We start from the raw sequence: 19,490 nt of genomic DNA, 5'->3' as shown, positions 1-19,490 counted from the left end.
ATCTAAGAGTCACTTAATAGCCTTTCATTAACTACAAAAATGACCTTGGTTAAATCATAGTCTCTGAGCCTAGGTCTCTTCATCTGTAAAATGAGAGAACTGGTCTAGGATTATCAGCATACTTTCTAGGTTTAATATTCCATGATTCTAAATGATTTTTATTATTTTTAGATATTCTAAAAATTAAACTTGGCTTTTTTTTAAACTCTTGAAAAGCAACTGAGAAATATTTAGCACCAAGAAATGTACATTCCCTTAAATGCTTACTTCTTTAAAAAGTAGGTAATAAAATATATTTATGTTTCTTTATAATGAAACACCTCAATTTGTACTGAAATATGATGACTACTATTTATCTACTTTAGGTGAATAAGAGCTGAGGACAATTTATTGGAGCACAGGAAAAACTCTTCAATACTAGAAGGTCACAGCCTGTGTGCTGAGCTGCTAGCAAACATCTATGATGTTTCAGAGCTGCCGTTTTTCTTCCTTGACAAAGACTCCATCTGCTACCGAGCCATTTACAGCCTCTGAGTCAGAATATCAATGATTTCCAACCATTCTGCAAGCCTGCTTTCACCTTGACATCACCTCTGTAATACATCTAAAGCAGATGATATATATATCCCCAACTACAAGCATGAAGCCCATGCTTCATTCATTTGATAGGTATTTAAGCTATCCTCTAATGTACTATTTTTATTCATGCTGAATTGCAAAAGAATTTTAAAGTATATATATTTCCTGTAATTCCTGTTGCTTTGCTTACGTGCTTTAAATCAGATATACTCATAAAACTTCAAAACCTGAAAAGATTGTATAGGTAGTATTCAATTATGGCTTAATGGCTAAAACACTTCCATTTAATACGATCTATTTTTTTTTATATAAAACATTATTTTGTTGGAAATTGAAAACTTTATAACAATGATGACATGCTGATAAAGTTTCTAGTTTTGTATTCTAATCAGCGTTCTTAACATTGTACACAAATGAACTTCATTTACCTAGCGATAAAATGTTGCTGTTAGTTGCCCTTGAGTCAGTTCTAACTCATGGCAACCCCAGGTGTGCAGAGTAGAACTGGTCCATAGGGCTTTCAAGGCTGTGGCCTTTCAGAAGTAGATTGCCAGGCCTGTCTTACAAGGCACTTCTGGGTGGGTTTGAGCCACCAACCTTTTGTTTAGTAGTTGAGTGCTTAACCTTTTGCCCCACCAAGGGCTCCAGCAATAAAATAGACCCTTATATTTTGTTTTTTCCTGCTACTTTTGTTTAGTAAAGCCTTAGAAATAGGTACTATCAACTAAGAACTACTTAAAAATTCTTCTTCCATCCCTTTAAATAAAAGCAGTATAATCTTTGGTCATCATTATCTGTACAAATGAAAATAATTACTTAAATTAATCAAAATACTAGTTTTATCTGAAAGTATTTATTCTCTACAAAATAAATAAGGAAGAATTAAGGCTTGCTGCATACAAAGCATTAAGAAGAAAAAAAAAGTTTAAAACAATTTCTTGGCCTCAAGGTAAGAAAATAAAAAATGTACTCATAAAAAGGCATCTAAGAAGACAAAGCACTTCACAGTGATAGGAAGTGTGTTATATAAGAAGAAATTCTGGATGAAAGGTTAGGAGATATAAGTCTAATTACATCTCTGCCCTGAACCCTCCAAGTTAACTAATGTTACTCATTTAACTGAAGGAAATCCATTTACACAACTATAAAGTGAAGGAACTAGAATAAGTGATAGTTAAAGTCTCTTCCTCCACTAGTACTGTATGATAATGGGATACCATGTGTAGGTATCAACTGACTATACTTACTGACACCAGGTTTTGCCAGTGTCTTCTTTCTCTTTAGGTAGATATGGCCAGTACTGAGGAGAAAGTGAGATCTGAGTTGGATCTTGAAGGATGGGGAGCATTCAAATATGTATGGAGAGGTAGAGAAAGAACCTTCCAGAAAAGGGGAATAAGCACAAACAGAGGTGTAAAAAAAGAACTCATGATATCTGATAGGTTAATGTGACAATGTTATCCACAATGAGTTAGGAGTCATGATACTAGAGACAGAAAAACTAGTGAGTAAACTAATACAGCCATCTAAGCATGACCTGAAAAGGGTGGTAATAGGAATGAAAGGAAAACAAAGGATGCAAAAGATATTGAAAAGACACAACAGACACTTTAACTTTTGATTATCTGGAGCCAGAGGAAGGAGAGTAGTACAAAGTGACACCAAGGTTTCACATCCTGATGTGGGAAATGGTGATACTATTAACAGAAATAAGCTTGAAAAGTGATCCTCCTTCTAAAAGAATATTGGGGGGGGGGGGGGGAATAAAAAAAGAATAAAAGGAAGCCACCTTTATTCCTAATTTGAAGAGTCTGATTATTAATAAAAACTTTGTTTTGCCTAAGAAGCCCAACATTCACTATGCAAAAACGATCACATTACAGTGCTTAAAATAACAAAAATAAAATGGATCAGAAATGTTTAGGTGTTAGCTTTATTATGCAAGTAAAACTTCAGATAATAACATACCCAGCCCTCTTTACAGATAAGAAAATTCTCTTTTCATTATTAACATTTGACTACAATACAATCACTTCTCTATCATCATTTCAAAGTGAAATCCACATTAACAGGATTGGAGCTACTGTAATTGTCTGGCTGATTCTTTAGCTAAAGACGACCGTATCTGTGTGACAAAAGTATAAGTGATTCATTGCTGCTATAGTGATTCGATAATCGGTTTGGTCCCCATTCTCATATTTTAATGCCTCTTTAAATGCGGCTTTAGAAAAGAACAATTAATAGCAAGTAACTGAATCAGTGTGAGTTAAATCATATACAGATTTGCTGAACACACAAGCCATTAACTACAAATATACATTAAAAATTAATTTGATCCAACAAATATTTACTAAAAGTCAGTTTGAGAGTTTAATTTCTAGTACTGTGAAAATACATACATAAATAGAACAAATTTGTCCACAAGGAGTTCACAATCTAAAGTACAAGCCAAACTTCTCAAAGAGTTTTCATAAAATGTTTCACAGTGTTCACATTGTTGAATGAGGTCATAGCCAGTTGCTGTTGAGTTGATTTCAACTAATATGTGTCAGAGCAGAACTGTATTCCATAGGGTATTCAATGGCTGATTTTTTGGAAGTAGATGGATAGGCTTTCTTCCAAAGTGCCTCTGGGTGGACTCGAACCACTAACATTTCAGTTAGCAGCCGAGCACATTAACTGATTATACCACACAGGGATTCCAAATGAGGTGACAGCATGTTTAAATTTCTGTCTTTAAAAATAAATAAAAGTAAACAAAAAAAGAACCATATGAGATTAAAGCATTTCATGTGTGGTAATAAGTGGCAATCTGATGAGACTGCCCATCACTTAATTACTCAATCCCCTTATCACACAGCTGAACACTAACATAGTTACCATGATGGTTTTAATAATTTTACATTTTTAAAGTAGTTAAAGAATGGAAGCATGAGGTACATTGTTAGGGAAAACAAAATGCAACGAGGACTCACTTTAACAAAGAGGACATTCAAGGGGCCAACAAGCACATGAAAAGCCATTAGAGAGATGCAAATCAAAACTACAAGGAGATACCCTCCCACCCCTGCAAAAATGGCACTGCCCCCCATCCCCCCAAAAAAACCCAGAAAACAACAAATGCTGATGAAGATATGGGGAGACTGGAATGCTTGCTTATCTACTGCTGGTGGGACCGTAAAATGTAAAATGGTACTGTAAAAAACCAAATATGGAAAATGGTATGGTGCTTCCTTAAAAAGCTAGGAACAGAAATACCTTATGATCCAGCAATCTCGCTCCTAGGTATATATTGTTATTGTTGTTTTGTGCCATTCAGTCGATGCCGGCTCATAGTGGCCCTATAGGACAGAGTAGAACTGCCCCATAGGGTTTCCAAGAAGCAGCTGGTGGATTCCAACTGCTGACCTTTTTGGTTAGTAGCCTGAGCTCTTAACCACTTTGCCACCAGGGCTCCTAGAGATCTAATAGCAGTGTCACGAATAGATACATGCACACCTGTGTTTGCTGCAGCATTACTCCCAATAGCAAAAAGACAGAAACAACCTACGTGCTCATCAATGGATGAATGGATTTTAAAAAATGTGGTATATACATCCAATGGAATACTATGCAACTATAAAGAATAATGAGTCCAAGAAACATAACATGGATGAATCTGGAGGACATCATGCTGAGTGAAATAAGTCCAGCACAAAAGGGCATTTATTGCATGATACCACTTTTACAAAAAAAAAAATAAAAATAGGTATACATACAGAAATCAATGCTCTTTGGTGGTTACCAGAGATGGGAGGTAAAGGTAGAGGGAATCACTCTCTAGACAGTAGACGTGGTATTTTTGGTGATGGGAAAGGCAATACCAAATGTGGGTGAAGTGTGCAAAACTCAACCAAGGTCAATTATAACAACAGGAAATATACAAGATTAAAGGGCCTTATGGGTAAATGCTATAACATAAACAATTTGGCAACAACGGCAGTAACAACTCAAAAATACATGAGTGGTTACAGAGGTAGAAACAGGCATCTGTATGTATAGCAAGGTATATGTATATACATATATACATGTGCATATATAGGTGTATATGCAATATACATATATATGTTTGTATGTGCTGCACATATATTAACATAAATAATAAAACACATAGAGGATGCAGTCATGGTTATCTCCCAGACATAACCAAACACCTCGCAGGACTGATTTACTGAGTTGAAGGTTCAGGACCATAGTCTCGTGGGAAAACTCAGTCAACTGGCACAACACACTCTATGAAGTTTATGTTCTACATCCTAGTATGGTAAGTAGTGTCTCAGGTCTTAAAAGTTTGTGAGTGGCCATCTAAGATACAACTATTGAGCTCTACTCATCTGGAGCAAAAGAGAAAGTATGAAGCCAAAGACTCAAAGAAGAATCTTGTCTACAGGAATAACTGCCTACACGAACCATGGTCTCATCCTTTCAGAGACAAGAACAACTAGATGGTGCCCGGATACCATTACTGATCGTTCTGACCAGGGACACAATAGATGGTCCCAGATAGAATGGGAGTAAACTGTAGAATAAAACTGTAATTCTTATACCAAAATAAATAAATAAACTGGTAGAGACTAGAGGAACTCCCAAGACTATCACCCTGAAATACCCTTTAAACTTTCAACTGAAAGCTAAATAATGCATTGACTCATAAAATAAACACTATCATCCATGAGTCCTGTGATCCTTAAAAAAAAAAAAAAAAATCATCTATATGAGACCAAACAGTTAACATTTACCCTAAAGCATAGGTGAATAGGTTGGGGGGGGTGGGGATGGAAGCAGGATTAATGGAAGCAGAACAAACAACCAGATTGGAAATATAGAGAATGTTGGCACAATGTGAAAAATACAACCAATGTGGCTGAACAATACGTACAGAAATTGTTAAACGGGAACCTAAGTTCTGTGTAAACTTTCACCAAACATTCAATAAAATACTTATTAAAAGAAAAGTCAACAAGGACATAAAATAATTCTGCAAATTCACCTCAGGAAGATCTTGAACAAACCCCTAAATTGTACTCATTTGATTAAAATTCTTATATAACACACCAAGATGTCTTTATTATTTCAAAAACTAAAGTTAAGAAGACAAAATATAATGCTAATTTTTAATCATGAAAAACCAAACTGGATACAATGATCTCTTATCTCAATTAGGACACAATTTATGAAAATAAACCAGTTTAGTTTTTAAGTTCACACTGCAAGAATTTCAAACATTTGTAAATAAAAGCTGTTTTAAACTATTTTAAATGTTGTGATATAAAATTTTAATCTATGCTTAATAAACAAAACATCATTTTAAAATGTAGATAAAGTATTTGTTACATAACTAAAAATGAAAGAAAATAATTAAAAATGAAAGAAAACAGAAAAAATCAAACTGTCTTTATATATTGCAAATATTTTCAAAGATTAAACTAAAATGAAGATACCATAATATTTAATAATGTACTAATCAAAACTATAAAATTTTTAGTGAAAACTACTTATAATATAAATGGACTGAGATTTTATTTTCCAAGGAAATTCATAAGACTACACGTTACTGAAAAGAGTTCAAAAGACTTCCTTTTTTAATCTTAAATAATAAGTAAATTATAAACAGCTAATAAATGAAACAAAAGTATATGCAAGGTTTTCCATCCTAGAGAGTAGCACAAAGAAAAGATTGCTATACCTTACTTGGGAAGGTGAGAGAAGGTTTACTGGAGATAGCAACTAAGTTTTAAGAATAAACAGGATTTGATCATGTAACCATTGGGGGAAGAGAAAGTATTTCAGGAGAAGAACATAAAGAAAATGAAAGCAGTCCTTCATATGTGAAAAATTTTCTTGAATTACCTAGTGAAGATGTCCTCCCTCGACTCTTCTGTTCTGTCTGGAATTCCTATTATTCAGATCTTGTATCTTCTGTAATCATTTCTCTCCTATTTTCTATCTTCTTTTCTCTACTTTCTGTGAGATGTCCTCAACCTTACCTTCTAGTTCTTCTAATTGAGGTTTTCAGTTTCCATTTTAATTTACAAGAGCTCATTTTGTTTTCTGAAATTTTTTTTTTTTTTACAGTGACCTTGTGACATTGAGACATTATCTTCATTTACTTCTCTGAAGAAATTATAATATTTTTAAGTTTCCTTTCTCCTGCAGAGTTTGCTTTTTTTTCTGCTTATTTGTTTGGGTCTCTATCATTCCAAATAAAGGCTTTCCTAAATGTCTGGTGACTCTCAGCCACACTCTCATATTAAGAGTAGAACATTAAAATGCTTTGTCAATTGAGTGGGGCTTGTTAACGGTGGATTTCACCGTAGAGGGATCCAGCTAAGTCGCCAAGCCATTCCATGAGGGAATCCCTTTTAATTGTTTACATCATTGGTTAAATAGCCAAGTGAGTAAAGATGGCTGGGAAAACCCACTGCCATCTTGTCAATTTCGACTCATAGTGACAGGGCGATCATAATATTCGGTATGTAATAAGCTTTCATTCAATCTCCAACTCTATATGATACCCCTGCCCCGACTATGCTGGATTTCCCTAAATCCAAAGACCTTCAGTTTTATCCACTCCAAAGGATAAACCTCCAGTCTTCTCTGCTAGGTGAAAGAAACATCACCACCCGACTATGTAATGTGGAAGAGAGCTTAGGAATCTAACTGGTTAAACAGACGTTCATTTAGTCTTTGTATTCTGAGTTCAACCTGCACTTACCATTTCCTTCACCTCCCCTGCCCATCCATTCCAGAGATACCTGAATCTGCTTATTTCCGAGCCTTTGGGCATTTCAAAGGCGTAAATTAGTTTTCTTCCCAGTTTCCTCATTGTCAGTGAAGAATTCAGTTCTCTCGGTCTGCTAAACCAGTTATTACACATCCATCTGCTCTTGAGCTTCCAGAATTTTGTGCTTATTCATTCCTCTCCTGTTTCTTTACTCATGCCTTTTAAAAACTACTTTCTTCTATCAAATTAATGGGGCGTCAGAAGTGAATACGTATGTCCAATCTATCGTCTTTACCAGAAGTTTACTATCCTCTTCTTCAGTTTCGTGAAGTTTTTTCTAAGTTAAAAATCATCTTCTGTAGGAAGATGGTTTCAGGAGTAAATGTGCTGCAATTTACTTTAAAACCCAGTGCTGTCAAGTCAATTTACTTTACAGGTCAATTATTATTCTATAAAGGCTTGCTATCACTTTTAATTCTGCTGCTGCTATTTTTCTTTTATTTCTTCTTCTTATATTTATGTATTAAATCTTTATGCACCACCAGTCTTTTTTGATTTAATATTTACATTAACTTCATAAGAGGAAATAACCCCTTCTTCAGTTTCTTCAATTCTCTAAGCATACTTATGTCCTAAATTATGTTATGTTGGTTTCATTTCTCCTCATACCATACTCTAGCATGAGTGTGCTCTGCATTTGTTGGTATGGTTGCACTTTCTCTTTAGGTATCTGCCTTAGTCTCAAACAATTTTAATTCTCTAAGACAAAAGAATTACAAATCATATTGTTTTCTCCATGGTCATGTCGCCCATTCGAGTTGTACTGGTATTAATCTCATATCACTCTAGTATGCTGTATTTGTGACAGTGCCTATCTGGTATTGTAGTAGGATGCATTATATATCTATGCCTGGGATTATGACTGGGAATTGTCTAGGCTCCTAACTGCAGGTCATCAGAGTATGTTATTCTCAACTAAAAAAAAGAAAAATTCCCTTCTTACAATCCCATACACACACTACCACCCCCATTTCAAAACCAAACTGGTAAAATTTGCTACGCAGCATTCCTTTAGAACTTTTTATCTTCTCACGTCATATGATCAGATGTGTGAGAGAAACAGGAGAGAAAGGCAACAGTTAACAAAGAGCAGCATAATGCTTTTTCACCCTCTACTTGGAGGAGAAATTCAACTTCCTCATGTCCACCAAGTCAGATACCACTTGTTTATTTTGCTCTGCAGCTGAAAATCATAAACCTGTTCTCAGGGTTTGTTTTTGCAGCATAGATATCCCTGTTCAAATAGTGATAACTACACTGTACTATGCATTAAAAAAACAAAAACAAAAACCTGTAGCTGGTGAGTTGATTCTGACTCACAGTGACCCTATAGGAAAGAGCAGAACTGCCACATAGGGTTAACAATGAGCAGGCTGGTGGATTCAAACTGCTGACCTTTTGGTTAACAGCCGTAGCTCTTTATTACTACCCTGTAAAAAAGTAGAAGGGAAATCTCCGGAGGCATGAATACTTCTGGTGAGGCCTTTCCCACTTTCCAGAGATCACACCATTCTTTTTATATTGAAAAACACTACATACACCTCTATTGTGGTATCTACCACACCTATAATGATTGGTTTGTGTGACTGTTTCTCCACTAGACTGTAAGCTTCTAAAGAAGAACAGTGCATTTTCCATCTTCATAAATTTAGTACGTAAATTCAAGAGGAATAACATAACGTTTATTGAACCAAGGAAAAACTAATATCCATTAATTTGTCTTTAAGATGTGTCTTAGTTACCTAGTGCTGCTATAACAGAAATATCACAAGTGGACGACTTCAACAAAGAGAAATTTATTCTCTTAAAGTCTAGTAGGATAGAAGTCCGAATTCAGGGCATCAGTTCCAGGGGAAGAGTTTCTCTGTCAGCTCTGGGGGAAAGTCCTTGTCATCGATCTTCCCCTGGTCCAGGAGCTTTTTGTTTGCTGGAACCCCAAGTCCAAAGGACATGCCCTGTTCCTGGTGCCGCTTTCTTGGTGGTAGGAGGTCTTCATGTCTTTCTGCTTGCTTCTCTCTTTTATATCTCAAAAGAGATTGGCTTAAAACCCAACTTCATCTTATAGATTGAGTCCTGCCTCATTACCATAACTGCCTCATTAACATCATAGAGGTAGGATTTACAACACATAAGAAAATCATATCAGATGACAAAATGGTAGGCAATCACACAATACTGGGAATCATGGCCTACCCCAGTTAACACACGTTTCTGGGGGACACAATTCAATCCACAACAAGATGGAACCTCCTTACCTACGCTAGCAGAAAAAAGAGCAGAGGCATGCTAATTTAGGGATAAGACAGTGTTATGCTTCCAAAAATATAAGTGCATAAAAAGTATAAAGAATTTATAATAATGCCTTAATGTCAACAATGTACTAGAAATAGCCTCCTACTTAGAAACTTCTGAAAGGAGGAAAGTTGAGTATGGTACATTCTCAACATAAAGTAGTATGCTCTATCACATCTCCCCCCCACCCTTGGAGCTCCTGTCAATATATGAAAATATTTTATTCATTTACTTATTTATTTATCCTCTCTTACTAGAATGTAAACTTAATGTCAGCAGGGACTTTGTCTTATTGACCACTGTGTCCCCAATATCTAGACTGTGCAAGCACAAAAGCCAGTGCTCCATTAAAGTTTGTTGAGTGAATGAATGAATGAGTAAATGAGTGACTGAATTTGAAGTATACAATATATTGATTGATTGAATGAATGGCTCACCATTCCTGCTAGGGAATGTTTTGTCAGGCAGAATCTTTGCGAGCAAGCTACTTTCCATTTCGTACTAATTTCATGTCTCTTCCCTTTCTGGGGATCAATAATGTAACTAAGGTATAAAAATACAAAGATAATTAAATAAGAGAAGGATTGGCACTACATAAATTGTTTGAAGAACATGTGTCTCATAAAATCAACTCAGGGTACTTACTGGCTGATTCTAGAATTCTTTTCTTCCATAATCATCCTTCTGTCATTCAATCAACTGGCAAATATTTATGAACATTATAAACCTCATGTGCTCTATTTCTAAACACACACACCATGCTCTCTTGAACACAGATGAATTTTATATTCTTTGAGTACTTTACCGTAGAAAGATCATGGTCTTTAGAGTTAGATCTGGATTTGAATTCTAGCTATGACCGTTACTAATTATGTCAACTTTAGGCAGTTATTTAATATCAAATAAACCTAAAATAAAATGATATATGAAAACTGGTACAAATTAGCCTTCATTGTTAGTTCTCCCTTAGAGGGCAGGGATCCAAAAGTAAAAGAAAGAACAGGCCATATATTTGTTCTAATGGTCACTGTCGTACACTGTGGTTTCACCTGTTGACTGAGAAGCAACAGGTCAAAAACAGAGCTAATAGATAATATAACCGTAACTGCACTTGCAAAGGACAAAATCACATCCCTGAAACATAGTAGGCATTCAGTAGTCATCTGCCGAACTGATAAAGTAATAAACAATTTCAGGTCCCAGCTTATAATTATAAAGCTTGTAATTTCTTACCCATTTCTTAGATTTGTATTTCTAAGAAGTACGGTAGTTCAGATGCTAGATTCAGATGTTCTTAGATCATGATATACAGGAAAATTAATTAACCTCTGTAAGCCACAATTAAAACTGAGTTGTTGATAATTTAAACATACTTCAAACATTTCTTATTACCCTTAAAGAAAAAAAATCCTTATCCAAGTCTACTATGCCATGTATCTCTTGGTTGCTTACCACACACACCACCACAATCACCCTTGCTCTCTATACGCCAGCTACACTGGTCTTCCATTCTTTCCTTCAAAGTACTACATTGCCTTACACCACAGGGACTTTGCACATGTTGGTCCCTTTCTGTAAGGTACACACCAGCCATTGTTCACCACCTGCCCCTGCCAGAACCTCTTCGGCTAGCTAATTCCTACTAACCCCTCATATCCAGGCAAATATAATGTCCTGAGGAAGCAGTCCTTAACCTTCCTCCCACATTAGGTCAGGTCCTCCTATGATGTGCCCTCAAAGCACAATATACTATTCCTTTATCCCACCGATCACAGATGTAGTTCTAAATTTCCTAGTATAATTATTTGATTAGTGTCTCTCATGCATATTAGACCTAAATAAGGTCAAAAATACTCAACCACGTCTATTTTTGCTCACCATTGTATTCTTAACGCCTAGAACAGTCCCATGCCTGAATATACATTTGTTGAGTGAATGAATAAACAAATGACAAATGCGTGTCGTTGTTGGAAAAAATAAATAAAACTTTATAAATTATCAACAACTCAAAGTATCTGGTGCTGTGGCAAAAAGAGAATTAATGTAACATAATAGTTAGTAATACAGGCCCTGCCTGAGTTTGAACCCTGAACTTCACCACTTGATAGCCATGTGACCATGGAAACTTTTCTTAACCTCTCCATAGCTCAGTTTCCCCAGCTGTTAAATGAGGATAATAATGACACCTATTTCATGAAGTTGTTAAAACCCAAAACCATACCCACTGCCATGCAATTCCAACTCAGACACTCTATAGCGACCCTCTAGGACAGAGGAGAACTGCCTTGTAGGGTTTCCAAGGAGTGGCTGGTGGATTTGAACTGCTGACCTTTTGGTTAGCAGCCAAACTCTTAATCACTGTGCCACCAGGGTTCCATGAAGCTGTTACCCAAAATAGGAGGATGAAATAAGTTAAAACAATAAACTCATAAGCAGTGACTGGCAAACTTGCAAGACTCAGAAAAACAAGGCAGTTCCATTGAGTTCCAGCTCTCACAGGTTTCACTGTATTATTATTATCATTTTTATACATGTTCTAAAAATGTTGATTTCTATTCCCTTGAGCTCCCCTATTTCTATGAAACAAACACTAAATATTAGAGAACATATAAAACTTATAATAGTCAATTTTTTGTTTGCCAAAAAAGCATGGATTAGCAAAATTATGAAAAATTATTTTAGATGTGATTAAGTATTAGGATAAATGTTCTGTCACCTCCCTGAACAAATCCTTTTTATCAAAGGTGCTAAGTAAAAAAATACCTGGTGAACACATGTTTTATTTTCAACCTCAGCCTCTAATGCCTATACTTTTGTGCTAAACACTTCTGCTTTTTATATAGTCTAACACCATCATCAAACCTAAAATAATTTTAACAATAAGACTTAATATCAAATATACAGTCACTATATAAATTTTTCTGGTTGTCTTAAAATATTTTAAAATATCTTAAAATGTTTGCTTGCTTGTATCTGGATTTAAATAATACTCATACATTGGAATTGGCTGATGTGTCTCTCAAGTCTCTTTTAACCTGTAACCCTTATCTTCAGCCAGTCTTTTATTTCTTTGAAATTTTTAGTTGAAAAAGCTACATACTTTGACTTACAGAGTATCCCACATTCTGGACATTCCTGATTACATCTTCCTAATGTCATTTAACATGTCCTACTGTCCTATTTATTTTTTGTATATTAAAAGCAGGCTAGATCATATTCGAGTGTGGCTGTTGCTGTTTCCCTTTTCTTTCCTTTTTTGGGGGGCAGGGGCTGGACTGCTTCATGGGGGTGGAGTGTAACCTCTATTAGCAAATGCATAATGTCTCTCTTACATAAAATGGGGATAATATTGTCTAGTTCTTAAAGTTGTTAAGATGATTAAAAGAGTTACTACAGGTCAAATGCTTAGATTAGTACCTGGCACACAGTAAACACTCCATAAATATTAGCTCTTCTTACTACACTGCACATAGAGAATCAATGGGATTTGATGGCAGATTAGATGTGAGTTTTTGAAGTAGTTGAAGGTATCTAATAATTTCAGCTTGGTGGCTGAGCGTGTGTTGATATCGCTGACAAATACAGGGAATATATAAAAAGGATAAGGTTTATGGGAAATTGAAAAAAAAAAAAAAAGTTCAAGTTTGGACATGCTGAATAAGTGCCTGTGGGATAGCCAGTATGGATGGACATGTTGTCGTGTACCATCAAGGCGATTCCAGCTCAAAGTGACCCTACACAGGTCAGGGTAGAATTGCCCTATAGTGTTTCCTAGGTTGTAATCTTTACAGAAGCAGATCACAGGCCTTTCCTCCTGCAGAGCAGCTGGTTAGTTCCAACTGCTGACCTTTCAGTTAGCAGCCGAGTGCTTACCCAGTGTGCCATCAGGGCTCCTTATGGATGTACACAGAAGGTGAAAATAGAGGCCCTACGATTTAAAAGAGAAATCTGGGGGCTGCAGATAAAGATCAAATGCTAGTAGGAAAGTGATCTCAGTGAAGTTTACAGTTCTCAGAAAAGACAGCAAGGCTACCTGAAGGGCAAATTGACATTAGATAAGGAGAGGTAATAGTATTTCAAGAAAAGGAATGATGTGGAGAAAAAGACAAACATGCAGACAAAATAATCACCGTATGTTGTGCCAAAAGGAGTATTGTGATTAGAAAAGAATCTGTGTGTTGGAAAGTAGAGGAAAATGAAGTTAGGTAGATAGGAAAAGGCTAATTTTTGTTGCTGTTGTTCTTTGTGCTTTAGGTGAAAGTTTACAGCTCAAGTTAGTTTCTCATACAAAAATTTAAACACACATTGTTATGTGACCTTAGTTGCTATTCCTATAATGTGACAGCACACTCCTCCTTTCCACCCCAGATTTCCTGTGTCCATCAACCAGCTCCTATCCCTTTCTGCCTTCTCATCTCACCTCTGGATAGGAACCTCCCACTTGGTCTCATATATCTACTTGAACTAAGAACACTCTTCATGAGTATCATTTTATGTCTTATAGTCCAGTCTATTCTTTGTCTGAAGAGTTGGCTTTGGGAACTGTTTTAGTTCAGGGTTAACAGAGAGTCCGGGGGCCATATCTTCTGGGGTTCCTCCAGTCTCAGTCAGATCACAAAGTGTGGTCTTTTTATTAGAATTTGAGTTCTGCACCTCACTCTTCTCCTGCTCCATCAGGGACTCTGTGTTGTGTTCCCTGTCAGGGCAGTCACTGGTGGTAGATGGGCACCATCTAGTTCTTCCGGTCTCAGGCTGATGGAGTCTCTGGTTTATGTGGCCCCTTTTGTCTCCTGGGCTAATATTTTCCTTGTGTCTTTGGTGTTCTTCATTTGGCTTTGCTCCAGGTGGGTTGTGACCCACTGATGTATCTTAGATGGCTGTTCACTAGCTTTTAAGACCCCAGACGCCACCACTCACCAAAGTGGGATACAGAACATTTTCGTAATAAACATTGTTATGCCAGTTGACCTAGATGTCTCCTGAAATCATGGTCCCCAGAACCCTGCCTCTGTGCTACACTGTCCCTCGAAGTGTTTGGTTATGTTCAGGAAACTTCTTAACTTCTGGTTTAGTCCAGTGGTGCTGACTTCCCCTGTATTGTGTATTGTCCTTCCCTTCACCTAAGATGACAGAAACCCTGGTGGTGTAGCGGTTCAGTGCTACGGCCAAAAGGTCGGCAGTTCAAATCCACCAGGCACTCCTTAGAAACTCTACGGGGCAGTGCTACCCTGTCCTATAGGGTCGCTATGAGTCCGAATCGACTCGACAGCAGTGGGTTTGGTTCGGGTTTTGGCCACCTAAGATAATTCTTGTCTACTATCTAGTTAGTGGAAACCCTGGCAGTATAGTGCTTAAGTGCGACAGCTGCTAACCAAAAGGTCGGCAGTTCCAATCTACCAGGTGCTCCTTGGAAGCTCTATGGGGCAGTTCTACTCTGTCCTATAGGGTTGCTTTGAGTCGGAATCAACCCGACGGCAGTGGGTTTGCTTTGGTTTTTTATCTAGTTAGTGAATTCCCTTCTCCCTCTTTCCCCACCCACATAACCATCAAAGAACGTTTTCTTCTGTGTTTAAACCTTTTCTTGAGTTCTTATAATAGTGGTCTCATACAGTATTTGTCCTTTTGTGACTAATTTCACTCAGCATAATGCATTCCAGATTCATCTATGTCATCAGATGTTTCACAGATTCATCATTGTTCTCTATTGTTGTGTAATATTCCATTGTGAGAATATACCATAATTTGTTTATCTGTTCATCTGTTGATGGGCACCTAGGCTGTCTCCATCTTTTTGCTATTGTGAACAGTGCTGTGATGCACATGGGTGTGCGTATCTATTTGTGTGATGTCTCTTATTCCTCTAGGGTATGTTCCAAGGAATGGGATTGCTGGATCATATGGTAGTTCTACTTCTTGCTTTTTAAGGAAGTGCCAAATAAATTTCCAAAGTGGTTGTACCATTTTACATCCCCACCAGCAGTGTGTAAGTGTTCCAGTCTCTCCACAACCTCCCCAACATTTATTATTTTGTGTTTTTTGGATTAATGCTAGGAGGACAAGGCTAAATCTGAAAGGCCTTGAAATTCAGGAATAGGTAGTTCAATTTGATTAAGTAGGACACAGGAAGACAATGAAGAAGTTAGCAAGACAGGAGAGTGCTATGCTATGGCAAATTATTATACAAATATCTATGATAACAGAATTAGAAAAGGAAAAAATGTATTTACTATATTATTTTAGAGGATCTTAATTTATGCCAGTTTTATTTCCAACTAAATTAAAGCAATCCCTGGTGGTGCAGTGGTTAAGAGCTCAGCTGCTAACTAAAAGGTTGACAGTTTGAATCTGCCAGTTGCTCTTGGAAATTCTATGGGACAGTTCTACTCTGTCCTATAGAGTTGTTATGAGTCGAAATTGGTTTTTTTGGTTTGCCTAGGCATCGTGGCTTCAAGCAACACCCCAAAGGTGGGAGACAGTACCTTTAGTACCATCCCATATCCCCTTCCATTTTCTTCTCTGAGGAACCAATGCTTTCAAGCTACCCTAACTGTAAAAAACTACGTTTTTGTAATGGTGCCCTGTCTTTTTCCCTGAAGCACTCTGGTTACATTCCCCTACTCAGTTCTGGCCTGCAATGAAACCTTTTTCATTCCCCAGTCATCCTGATAATAGATCTTTGCTAAGAAGAAAACAATTTAATTATATAATTCGTAAGACACTGTAAGTGATCAAAAATCTAGGGATATTTAATTTAAAAAGAGCAATCTGTTGATTCATCTGAATTTAAAATTGTTAAATATATATACTCCCTATATGTTTCCTGGAGTCCTGGTGGCAGAGTGGTTAAGAGTCTGCTGCTAACCAAAAGGTCAGCAGTTCGAATCTGCCAGCCACTCCTTGGAAACCGTATAAAGAAGTTCTACTCTGTCCTATAAGTGTCACTGTGAGTTGGAATCGACTCAACCACAACAGGTTTGGTTGTTGGTTTACATTTCCCATGTATTTAAGCATGCTAGTTCGATCTGACAAATCATCGACACACTAGGGCAAAAATGTCTGCTAATTCTCTGTATATCATACTTAGCATGCCAGTACAGGCAAGTTTATTGCATAAACACCTGCTGGGCTACTATTAGGTACAAGGCATTGTGACCTGACTCTAAAATATTCATCTTTGCGTTGTAAGGATGTAAGAACTAGAATTGTAAGAACTTTACATTCTAATAGGTGAGACAAACACAGAACTAATCACATAAGGCAGATAAATGTTCTAACATAATATTCTGAGATTTAATTATGTATAGACCGCTTAAGAAAAGAAAATCTCATGGACACCTATGCTGACTTAAATTCATTAAATTATTATGTTATTGAAATGTATAGAAAAATAAAACTATAGATGAGAATAAACTATTTTGTTTCCAGATCTTATTCATATATAATACAAAACATTTACAAATTATGCACATAAAAGCTTTAAAACTAACAGATTTGAAATTACTATAATATACATTTTTGCTAAAATGAAATACTGAACTCAGCATGAATACTGTACTGACTGCTACTTTCCCATTATTTCTCAGATACATTTGGGTTTGGCAACACCTATATTTAGTCTAGTGTGTATGAATGATTAAATATTCCCACCATTTCTTTCTACTCAAACTACTGCAAACTTGTGACTTAGCTCACTCTGATGTCATCTGGCCTTTACTTGGTACCAAATGAATCATTTATGTAACAAGCCTATTTTTGTTCTTTTCTCATTAGACTGACATAATTAAGCACAATCATAACCCTGAAAGTACATGATAATAACCGGTTATAAGGTGAACATCCCAGATGATCCAAGAATATGCTCATATAAATTTCTTTACATTAACATTGAAATTTTAAAATTCTGGCAGCATACTCTCTTCCCTCAGAGAGTATGTTTGCACACTCAGGTCCAGACACCTAGAGTTGAAGAACACAGCCTTACAGAAATAAATACTAGAAAGGTAGAAATTTGGGGGAAATTAATTCCATCAGAGGGGAGGCAGAGATTTGGAAGGTTTTATGGAGAAGGTAACATTTATAAGTGAGCCGTGACATTTGAGTTTAGTGCCAAGTGTGTAAGTTTTCTGCAATTCCCTATCTATAAGCCTGACACAGAGAATAAAAAGTAGCCAGAGTTTAAAAAAAAAAAAAAAAAGACACCTGGAAATATTTAGTGGTAAGAGCAACAAAGAGAAAAAAAATCATTTATTTTATGAATAAAAGTGGGATTTTCTTTTTTTTTGAGGGAAAGAAAATCAGAGAATGAACTAGGCAAGCATTAGATGTGCTATTCACAAAATAAACAGCACACTTTGCAGGTGGGAAAGTTTACACGTATTGTCTTATATTATGATGGAAATGTACCTTAGGTAGGATTTTTCCACTTTTGTCAAAATTCTTTCTCTTCTATTTTTCCTTTGTACACTTACAGAAAAAGAGAATGAGAGTCAAATATTTCACAACTTGGTCTAAGACACCTTTCTTCTCATCTCAACAGTTTTTGCAGATTATACTTGTATTTTATCTACTCTTTCACTAACATTTGTATAAATGAAAAAAAAAATTTTTTTTTTTTTTATATCTCACAGCAGAACTGTGTGTGCATTGCTGTTCTATAGAATGTGAGAGGAAGAGAATGATTTCCTAACCAGATTAAATTTTAAGTTACATTAATTCAGAAAATATTTATCTAGTCTAGGTGCTAAAAAAAAAAAAAAAACTCTGCTAATTACAATCAGAAAACACCAAACCAAAATAGAAAACTAGTTTTTGTTTTATACTACCCATCTCGGTTATTTGAAGAGTTTTTTTTTACTGTTTTTATATCTCTTCTTTATTTTTTTTAGACAGACTTATAAAATAGTGGTCCATCTTGAATTTTCAGGCAAAAAAGAACTAATCTTTGAACCAGTGATTCTGTAACATTGCATACATTCAGATATTCAAAAGAAGTTAAGTCTATGCCCATGGGTCATTTTACCAAGTATGCTTTTAGCACCATTAATGTTGAAATATGCAACTTTTGGGGAATTGTGGTAAGTGGGGATGGAAGCTTTCTTTTATCCATACGTACATTTAAAAGTAGCAATGGAAAATGGATCTGTATGAAGTAATTTAAATGGCTGCTACATATTAATTTTGTAGATACTGTTGAAAATATTCGTATTTTAAAAAATGTTTAAGACATACTTGATAGCTTTATTATATTAGATATTTTTATTTAAAGTTAATGTTTTCAGATTTATTAGTTGGCATAAGATAAGGAAATTTCTCTGTAGACTTTTTTTCTGGTTTGATCAGTGTTATTATATTTTACCAAAGATATTTTAAAGTTGACTATAATTGTTATACTTCTGATATTAGAAAAGCAGAAAAATAAAGGTCAGGTAATACATAATGACGTTGTTCTGGAAATGGTTGATTTTTGTACCTTTCAGATAATGACTTTACCACTTTGAACACTCTGGGAAAGTCACCTCACCTTTCTGAGTCACAGTTTAGTCATCTGTTAAATGTAATAATATGTTTTCTAAAACTGCTATAAGGTTTAAATTAAAAAAAAAAAAAATAGCACCTTTTAAACCAGTGAATAAATACCAGTCGTGGTCTACCATTTTTAACACTTGTATTGAAATGTTTTTATTAGCAAAAAAGTGAACAAAAAACCTATAAATAATTTTTAAATGGTTATTATAAAAAGAATCCTTCAATAAGTACCCAGCAATAACCAAATTTTTTGGTTTATAAATTCCTATAA

At 35.8% G+C, this 19,490-nt stretch overlaps 1 protein-coding gene across 21 annotated transcripts in view; it reads right to left on the bottom strand.

Annotated features, from left to right (window-relative positions):
• Positions 1-19,490, bottom strand: part of BAZ2B (bromodomain adjacent to zinc finger domain 2B) — a 463,153-nt gene that overhangs the window by 231,116 nt on the left and 212,547 nt on the right. The window contains exon 1 of one of the 21 annotated variants that reach the window (XM_023542906.2): positions 6,469-17,860. The exons of the other annotated variants lie outside the window; for them this stretch is intronic. The gene's annotated coding sequence lies outside the window, so the exon portion shown is untranslated. Of the gene's footprint in view, positions 1-6,468; positions 17,861-19,490 lie in introns of those variants that run through there. 21 annotated transcript variants of the gene reach the window in all.

The sequence above is a fragment of the Loxodonta africana genome, chromosome 6, assembly GCF_030014295.1.
Source record: "Loxodonta africana isolate mLoxAfr1 chromosome 6, mLoxAfr1.hap2, whole genome shotgun sequence".
NCBI classification, from domain to species: domain Eukaryota; kingdom Metazoa; phylum Chordata; class Mammalia; order Proboscidea; family Elephantidae; genus Loxodonta; species Loxodonta africana.
This window is presented reverse-complemented; position numbering and strand designations above follow the sequence as displayed.